The sequence below is a fragment of the Amblyomma maculatum genome, chromosome 10, assembly GCF_055883805.1.
Source record: "Amblyomma maculatum isolate TAMU_Amacu chromosome 10, ASM5588380v1, whole genome shotgun sequence".
NCBI lineage: Eukaryota > Metazoa > Arthropoda > Arachnida > Ixodida > Ixodidae > Amblyomma > Amblyomma maculatum.
The window spans coordinates 121,158,308-121,167,551 of record NC_139353.1 but is presented as its reverse complement, the minus strand read 5'-3'; the positions used below and the strand labels follow the sequence as shown (position 1 = coordinate 121,167,551).

Genomic DNA, 9,244 nt, shown 5'->3' with positions numbered 1-9,244 from the left:
TTGCTGCATGCATCCGCACGTTACTCCGCTCGAACTGCATCGCCACAGCTTGGTAGGTCTAGTAGGTAGGTACCGGCGGGCTTGCTCGTGTCGCCACGAGACACACGTGGCGCCATGTGGAAGACGAGAAAGACAACAGGAGGCGGTTGTGGTCGCTCCCCAAGCTGAAGCGTCCATCCTCATCTATATGCACTTTTGTGATATGGGCCACTAATTTTGAGGACACCAGTGCATAGTCTATAGTGGAACGGCTACTGCGAGCGCACCATGTGAATTCACCCTCGCAGTCGGCCCGAAGGTTGACGATTTCGAGTGAGCTCATGGGCACATCGCATCAGCAACTCCCCGTTCCGGTCCTGGAATCCGTCAGTAGGCTAAATGTGTCCATTGAAAAGCAAGGTAGCAAAGGTACAGCCAGCACCCTCTATTGGCGGTTTGGTTTTGGTTGGAAAACACGAGCCGTCCGCGCGTCGCGAGCTATTGAGTGGATGGTGAGGCGAGCTCTTTGGTGTGCTTTTTCGTGTGCACTATAATGCCAGCCCACTGCATAGCTTACGGCTGCACGAATTATTTTACTGGCAGAGGAAACACGAACTTCAGGTTCCCGTCCGCGAGGTTGCGTGCCGAAAAGAGAGCTGCTTGGATAGCGGCTGTATGAAGAAAGAATGAAGAAGGCTCATTGTGGGTACCGAACAAACTTTCTAGGATCTGCAGCGCGCACTTTATAACAGGTACATCACTTTTAAACGCTTATGTCGCAGTTTATACGATCAGAAAGCACGTTTAATGCAGGACGGCCTTCAAAATTCGAGAGCCATTCGGACTTTGTGCCTAGTGCGTTCGGGTACTTGAGGAGTCCTGGCGATGCTGCTGTGCATCGACATAGCAGATGATTGAAATGACAAAAAGGTAAGAGTTTCTTTTTTATTGATTTCTTTAAGGTATGAGAAGTGCTGATGCAAAGTTGAGCGCACGTATGTATACAGTCGGTCGCACCTTCCTAGGGTGCTCGAACGCACGCGCTCTTGAGCATTTAGAGCAGTTGCTTCTGCTCGACGGGCCCAATGTAGCTTTTAAAGACAGGTGGACTTAAACATGATGAATGGGAATGTGCGTGTGCAATAACGTCATTTTTTTTTCAAGTACTGTGCCCTTCCCAAATGATGCAAGTTGCTCGTCGGTGCGTCGTCTGAGTGCACTGCATTGCACCTCCTGGATTTTTTTTTTCACGTTTGATATTCGGTGTTCGCTTTTATCGTTAGTGAGGTCAGCCAAAAAACAAACGCATGTCGTGATTTGCAGTGGCTATCGTAGGGCGGCTGGCAATGGTTGCATGGTTTGAGGTTCCTGCGCGGAGAAAGCCGTGCCTTGAGTGTATGGGCATGAGCAACTTCTCCATGTAGATTTATTGCCCAGTCTACAATAATGCTTCCCGCGTTTACAAAATGCTTGAATGCAATGCTGTCAATGAAAATATTAGGTTTCACTGTGTTTCTGAGACATGAAATATGTGGCTGCTGTACATATCCCACCCTGCTTGCTTGCATTGAGCAGTAGGTTCATGGCATAACCACTTTGGCATGGTTACAGGGTAACTTAAAACGACAGCACATGCAGCAAAGAGGTGTTCAGCTGCTCCTAATGACATGCCGGAGTTGCAGCACCCTGCCAATGGTGAGACACGCTTTTCAGATTGTAATGCTCTTCCAATCTTTCACCTGTACCATGACCTGAACTTTGTGATTACATGTTGCACCTGCAGCAGCATAGTCACATAGGGCAGTTAGATGTCATGCAGTGCCCTCACTAATTCTTTTTAAATCCTGAGCGTCAGCTGTTATGTCGCTTGCAGAGAATTATAACATGGACACTGGTACTGCACAGGACACAGCACTTCAGGAGGACTCAGTGGAGCTGCAGCAGACTGAAAATGGTGAGTATGCATTTGCTTTCGACTTAATGCTCTTTGAGCTTTTCCGATACCATGATGTCAATGCTTTGATAGCTTGTTGCATCTGGCTCCTGCAGCATCAAGCTCGCACTGGGCAATGAGATGTCATACTGTTCCCTTACTGAGAGTGTAGAATAAGCAGTTTTTTCACATCAGACATCTATTATGTTGCTTGCAGAGAATCCTGACATGGACACAAGTCCTACACAGAATGACAAAACACACCAAGAGGACTTGGAGCTGCACCAGCCTGAAAATGGTAAGTTCGTGCCCGCTTTGCAGAGTGTAATGCACTTCTAGCTTTTTCCCATCATATAATGTGAACGTTGCAGCTGCTTGCTGCAACCAGGGTGCTTCTGAAGTGAGAACCTCAATCTCAGCTTAGTGCTTTGCAGAATGTAATGCTGTTCTAGCTCTTTCCCATACTATAATGTGAACGCTATGCCTACTGGTTGCAGTTGGTCTGTTCCTGAAGTGAAAAACCTATCCTTAGCTAGGTATTTATTATAAATGCTCTGTTTCTAATCATTAGTTATCAAAGTATACTTGCAGAGGGAGTCCTAAAGTGGTCAGCGTCCACTTTTTTTTTTCTGTGTTACTTGCAGGTATTAAGCAGCACACATGGCCAGACTGCTGTTGTCAAGCCTGCGTCCTGAGAAGGGTCACAGAGGTCGAACAAGCTCTAGGAAATTCCCAGAAGATCATTCTTCGGCTGCAGAAACAAAATGCAAAGCTTGAGATTCGACTTGATGCAGCTGTGTCAACGTTCCTCACTTTGAGTGCCCTTGACACGCCAAAAGAGTATGTAATACACTGGGTTGCCCAATGCTGGCGTGTTCAACAACTTGTTGGAGTATTTTGCACCGCGTGCTACAGAAATGGTGTACTGGGGCTCAGATAAGAAACAGAATTTTGATCCCCGTGGGAATCGCTAATGAGTTTTTTATGGTGCTGGTTCGGCTGAGAAACAGACATGCAAGGCCACGAATTGGCCCGTAATTTCTTCATGTCTGAAAGTGTAATCAGCCGCACTTTGCTACATGGATAAACTTTTTGAAGCGAGAGCTGCGACACTTAACTTTCCCAACTCTAGATGACATAAGGCCACACCTACCTAAGTCCTTCTATGATTTTCCTGACACTCATGTCATTCTTGATGTCACAGAGGTCAGAATTCAGTGGCCTTCAGCAATGAATGTGCAACGCCAAACTTTCTCTCCATACAAGCACTATAACACCTACAAGGTGCTGATTAGCTGCACACCGGATGGATACATCATACATGTGTCTCGCCTCTGGGGTGGTTCAAGCTCGGACAAATACATACTAGAAAACAGTGGTCTTCTCGACCAGCTGGAGATAGGTGATGCCATAATGTTGGATAAAGGCTTCACTTTCCCTTACTTGCCACCAGGCATTACAGTTTATCGGCCTCCATTTTGGGAGCTGCACACAAAATCAGTTGACGAAACGGGGCGCATTGCTTCTGCAAGGGTGCTTGTGGAAAGAGCCATTTCAAAAGTCAAAAGCTTTCATATATTGGACAGGCTATTTCCAATCTCAATGATAGATATTGCTGAGCAAGTTTTTGAAGTTTGCTGCCTCTTGAGCAACTTTTGGTTGCCTCTGATTAAAGATGTCGAGTGACATGTGCAGGGTTTGTAGTCTGTTTGCTAAAAAGAGAGCAGTTTAGAATTTTTTATGTTCTTTCTACAATTCCTGTGTTTGAAGCAAATTTTGCATCCTTACATGCGATTATATTAAAGTATTTATGCCTAGGTTTGATTGTTTAGTGCCCTATGGCTGCTTGGATTTGTGAATGGGCCTTTGCCCCAACTTTGAATCAATTGTATCATGTGTTTTCAGTACAACTGTGCAACCTTTACACAGCTGCAAATGTCAGTGTTGTATTGAAATGGAAGTGTGTCTGTCTTGCAAGCCAGTGGCTCAAGTTAGAGTGCCATTTTTTTTTTATTCTATAATCAGTTCGGTGCACACTGTACGGTGACATATCCTGGTCATGGCCCTCACAAGGCAAGAAGGCCTTAAAAAGTTACAAGCTATTTCACTCTTTTCAGCAGAACACAAATGGCCGGTTCATTTACAATAGAGCAAGTCTCCTTTGATAGCATAATATGTGAAAAGTATGATCCATCACAAGCAGATTGATATAAAGTGAAATAAAATAAATACTGTGCAACTATATGTTCACAGATTAGCAATAGATAACATGAACAACTGGCAGTTGGGAAACAACACATGAGCATCATTCGTACCAGCAATCATGCCAGTATGAGGTATCTTTCACGATTGCAGACACCACGAAAAATGAAAGCATGAATTCAGTAGTGAAAATAAAAACAAAATAGCAAAGAATACAGGCATCGCTACAATTTTTTGGAGTGGAGGACTGACAAAACTGATAGTTTCTGGTAGATTCTTCTGCCTTGGATGAAATTGACTGCAGGTGATGATAGAGCATCTTACACCAGCTTTATTTTCATACGCAGTCCTTCAAGGGACGTGCACACATAAAACCCCTCTCTGAACTTGCTATGCAAGACATATGTGCCGGTCGTGTAAAGCTTCCCAAGCCTTTTAACTCTCCTTGTCAGGATCTCCGGTATAAGTGTGTGCTTGCAGAAGTGCAGGAGTCCCGGCAGCACTTCCTCTGTCCAGAATTTTTTGTTGAAATTTATCCTCTCTACATGGAGGTGTGAAAGATCTGCTGGTGCGTTTCCCTCAGTCCAAATGACTAAGTCGCACCATTTATGGCCTGGGATTGCCATCTGGCCTTGAATTTGGTAAAAATAAGCATGATTCTGCTTCAGCACCGCACCTTCTTCAGTCAGCCTGTAGCAAAAGGTTCTGTCTTGGCAGGCGTCCTCACACGTCATCCCTATTTTGGAGAAGGGGCACTTAACCTCAAGTAGGTCTTCTTCTCCATCTATTACAACTATCCTGTCAGGCCAAGCAGCTAGGAAAGGGTACTGACTATGAACATGAAGGCCAGTTTCTTGGACTGCTACACTCAAATCTGCAGCACGCAGCAGCTTTACATAAGCCTCTACGGCATCTGCTTCGTGCTGTCTACCATATCAGATTGCTTTAGACATGGCCCTGTTACAAGAGTACAGTATTGTTTTTAGCAAGCTGTCGGGCTTGGTATAACAGCAGATCCTTTTAAACAGTGATGCCGTTAACCGACCAACCCGTGCTGCATGCTACTTCTTGTTGGCTGCTTGGCCGACTGTTTTGCTGCAAATCTGATCCCTCTCTTTTTGGCTTAGCGGATTAAGTTTCTGCATGTACTGCTGCACCTCAGTTGTTGCAGGCTCACTCCAGAGGTCGTCGCTGTCTTCTACAGGCTTTTTCTTACATGGTGCCTTTTTGTTGCCTTGATTTGTGCGGCACACATATCGAAGTGCTTGCAGGTCTGGACAGGAGGTTGCAAGTTTTTCTGTGAGTGACTCAGTCTCCTCGGCACCAGGAAGTGGTGTACTGGAGCAGGGATTGTAATCATGTCTCCGCTTCTCACGGGTAGGCTTATTGATGCAGTATTTCTGGAATTTCACTTCATCCAAAGGCTTCCTTTGGACTGGCTTTTTTGCTGAAAGTAAACGAAGAATAGTCTACATCAGTTGTGGAATCGAATAAACTCGCACAAGCATGGCTGTTCAACATATGAGAAACTGAGTGTATTTTGTGTGTACTATTATCAGCTGTAGTGTGTGAATGTGTAATAAATAAATGGCATGACTGGGTAAGCAAATATGTGACCAACTGTGTGGGGCTCTTTTTGGCTGTACATTTTGTGAAGGACACAGAACATATAAACTTGCGAAACAGTGTGTACCGTAGCAATGGTCTATGGATTTGAGCATTCACCTTTTTAAATATGGCCCGGGATTCGATATTCAATACTGTCACCCATTGATTTTTGAATGGGCATGAGCCCCCCCCCCCCTTCTGTCTATTGTAGGAAACTTAAACCGGTCTTCAACCCCACATTATGCCAACAAGAACACATTCTGCTGAGCTACTCTTTGGTCTGGCTGCCCATCTGCCAGTAAAATATACCTTCACCATAACATGAATGCATTATGCATTTTATAAGTATGCACCTTGTTGAAACACCTGGCTTTTAGTGTGCAGTAAGGCGAGTTAAAGTGGGTGATATACCAGGCCGCGGAAAGTCAGGGCCACTTCCGTCCCGTCTAATTCTCCCAAGCGGGGGCGAAAGGAGGAAAGAAAAGCTGGGAGGAGGACTTCTCCCTCGCGCCTAAATTTTCCCCTCGCACTGACAGCGCCGCCGACTGCGCTGCGTGGCTTGCTCCGTCCTCGCGTGAACCGCTGTAGCCGTTACGACTCCGCTCGTTTTGAATTAGAACAGTCGTCTGCGTCGGTCGTCGGCGTAGCCTAGCGCTGTGAATTCTCTGCGTGTTGGCTTATCGGCCAAAGTCGCGATTTTTCGTCGCGGTTCTTTTACTCTGTGCATCTCATTCCTGCTGGCTCTTCGCCCCTTCGTGAGACGAGAGACTTGTCTGCGTGCACCTCCAGTTCCGTGGACCCATCTCGTCTGCTGATTGTGCTGGCCATTGCAGTCGGCGATATCCGCTGTGTTTGGTGTTGTTGAACTTGTTACCTTCATGTACTGTGGAGAGACGTGCGTTTCGAAGAAGACGGTTCTTCCAGGAAGGGTAGTGTAAATTTTTAATCATGCATTTTGGTTATGTATAGCAAAGTGACATGTGATTACTTGCATCAAATACCAAACTAGGTAACTAGAACGCAGGTATTTGCTCATGTTTCTACATTGCTTTGATGGTATGGAATGCGTAGGATGAATATGTGCATCATTTATTTAATTTCATATCAACTGTACACATGCTGACAGAAGCAGTGCTGGCAAACTGAATTCTTTTGTAGTGATAATGCAAGCATGCAAGATTACAATGTTAGCGCAGAACACATAACACTACTGTAAACCGTTAGCTATGTAAAGTGCGTGTGTGTGAGGGATACCTTGTCACATCTTTTCATTTTCTGTTTCACGTGCACTTAATAAAAATGGGAAACGATATCTGCTGTTCTCTGTGCTATTTCTATACTGCGGTCGGGTACGCTCGCTCGCGAGCGCCTGCGCCCTCGAGAGCGCTATGCTTGTGGTTTTTCTTTCCATCACACTGTTCCTGCCGCGAGCCGGTCGTGCCGCGGCAGAACGATGATACGGTAGAAAATCCACGGGAAGAGCGTTTTCCCGGGCGCGGGCGCACGCGAGCGCGCGACCCGCGCTGCTGGAAGCAACCTACCGACACCCCCTTCAGCGCACCGTTTTTTTGGACCAGTCCGCTATACGGCCTCCCCTCATTAAGTCCATTTTTTACGCGCCCCCTCCCGCTATAATCCTATAATGGGGAGTTTGGCGCTAGTGTCTGTAATTCGTGGCCGCTGGGAGGTATAGGGAGTTTCACACCCCTGGATATACCTTCAGGAGGGACTATCCACTTGCAGAGTATATCCGTGCAAGATGGTGCACCCTCTGCCTTCGCAGCAGCACTGAAAAGCAGCTCAGCTACATGCTGGCAGGTTTCGCTGCGTCTGAAAGAAAGCAAAAAAAAAAGATTTGAAAGATTTTTCATTACTGCACTACTATGTTTGAAATATCTGTGTTTTCTAGCCAAGCTATGCACGCGTCTAGCAACTGCGAGATTTTTACGAACTACGGGCCGCGATGGCATAACGCAAAATATGTGATCCCATTGATGCAGCCAGTAATGTGCGTCCAGCCATCAGAACGGCGCCGTTGGGTCCTAAAAAGTTCTGCCGACTATGCACGTACATATTCAGTGAAAACCACACGTATGTGCGCACACAGCCGTGCGCTATCTCAGCAGCTGGAGCACGGTAGAGCGCAGCTTCCCATGTATCCGCGCATTCTAATAAGCCACAAGGAAACGGCCCTTTAGTACGTGATACGCTCTCCCATACCTAGGCGAACCGTGGCTGAAATAGTACAGCTCGTTATTTACTAATCAGTAAAGTATGCACTGTGCCCCAAGGCGTTGAGCATAGACAGAGGAAAGTACAGTCCTATCGAAGTATAAACATGAACGTCTGATTTATTACTGTTCCATTGCCCGCGCATAGGCGCACATCCACTAAAACATTCATTTCATTCATTCATTTGGTGTTTTTCACTACACACACACACACACACAAATATATATTAAAAAGTCTCGCCTAGCAACACATTCACAGTGTTCTCCAACGATGCGGCCCGTGGCAACGATGAACCATGCCGTTGTCACATAGACACCTGACTTCATAGACGGTGCGCACGCTGCTCTCACCAAACCCAGTTCTTTGTCGGCAGTTTCAAGATTTATCTTCAAGTTCCTTACATGGCCTTCCTCCTTGAAAGACCAGCCATGATGAGCTTGGCGAACAGTAGATGTAGTGGAGTGCAAGTATTGCCACGAACAGTCGTTTATACTACAACACGAAAAATCCTCGCTCCACCCTGTTTCCAAGAAAGGAATTGGAATGTTGTCCTCCTCAATCATCGTCTTACGTCAGCACGCCCACGTTTCCGGCCAAGAAACAACACTAAAACAATGAAACACAGGCATGCGAACTGCTGAACGCTGTCTTGCACATGTTGGTTTGAGACGCGCTTTCCAACCAAAACTGCCGGCGAAGCTTTTCAGCTTTCCCGGCAGGTGGCGCTCACTTTCTGCAATGGTCCATTTTCACGCGGTTTGTTGCTATAGGTTCGCGAACACTTAAGGCCCGTTTACACTAGGCCGACGCGACAGCGACGCCGATTATCGGTCGACGAATCGGCTGACGGCGTCGTTGCCAGACGAGCTAGTCATATTACACCGACGACGACGGCGACGCCTCCGACGATTGAAGATCGTCATTGTGTGACAGTGTCGCCGACTGAGGACACCGATGAGACCCGTTGGCCGACGCGTCTTTGCCAAATCGGCGACCGAGCGAAAGCAGCCGCCGACCGAACCAAGCTCCGGCCCAAATTGTATTAAAAAATGCACGAGCAGCAAGTAAAACACAGATACAGTTCTCTATGGGCATCGACACTACCGTACATGTGCACATGTACCTGTGCACGTGCGAACGTGCAGGCAATTTCACTGTGCGTTTGGCGAGGGCTATCTCGTTTCCTGAGCTTTGTCACAACGATGCCACAGCCGGCGCTTTTCACGCTGGAAGAAGAGGCCGACCTAATATCGCTGATAGAAGAACGCCGCATAATCTAGGATGTACGGC

General features: G+C 46.7%; 2 pseudogenes across 1 annotated transcript; one reads left to right on the top strand and one right to left on the bottom strand.

The window, feature by feature from the left end:
- Nucleotides 1-532: 532 nt before the first annotated feature.
- LOC146177367 (uncharacterized) lies at nucleotides 533-3,765 on the top strand (annotated as a pseudogene). The gene is made up of 6 exons (XR_014701024.1): nucleotides 533-731; nucleotides 793-909; nucleotides 1,591-1,674; nucleotides 1,853-1,933; nucleotides 2,130-2,210; nucleotides 2,557-3,765. The product of XR_014701024.1 is annotated as an uncharacterized LOC146177367 (transcript).
- A 669-nt stretch (nucleotides 3,766-4,434) lies between these two features.
- Nucleotides 4,435-8,792, bottom strand: LOC146177366 (uncharacterized; annotated as a pseudogene).
- Nucleotides 8,793-9,244: the final 452 nt, after the last annotated feature.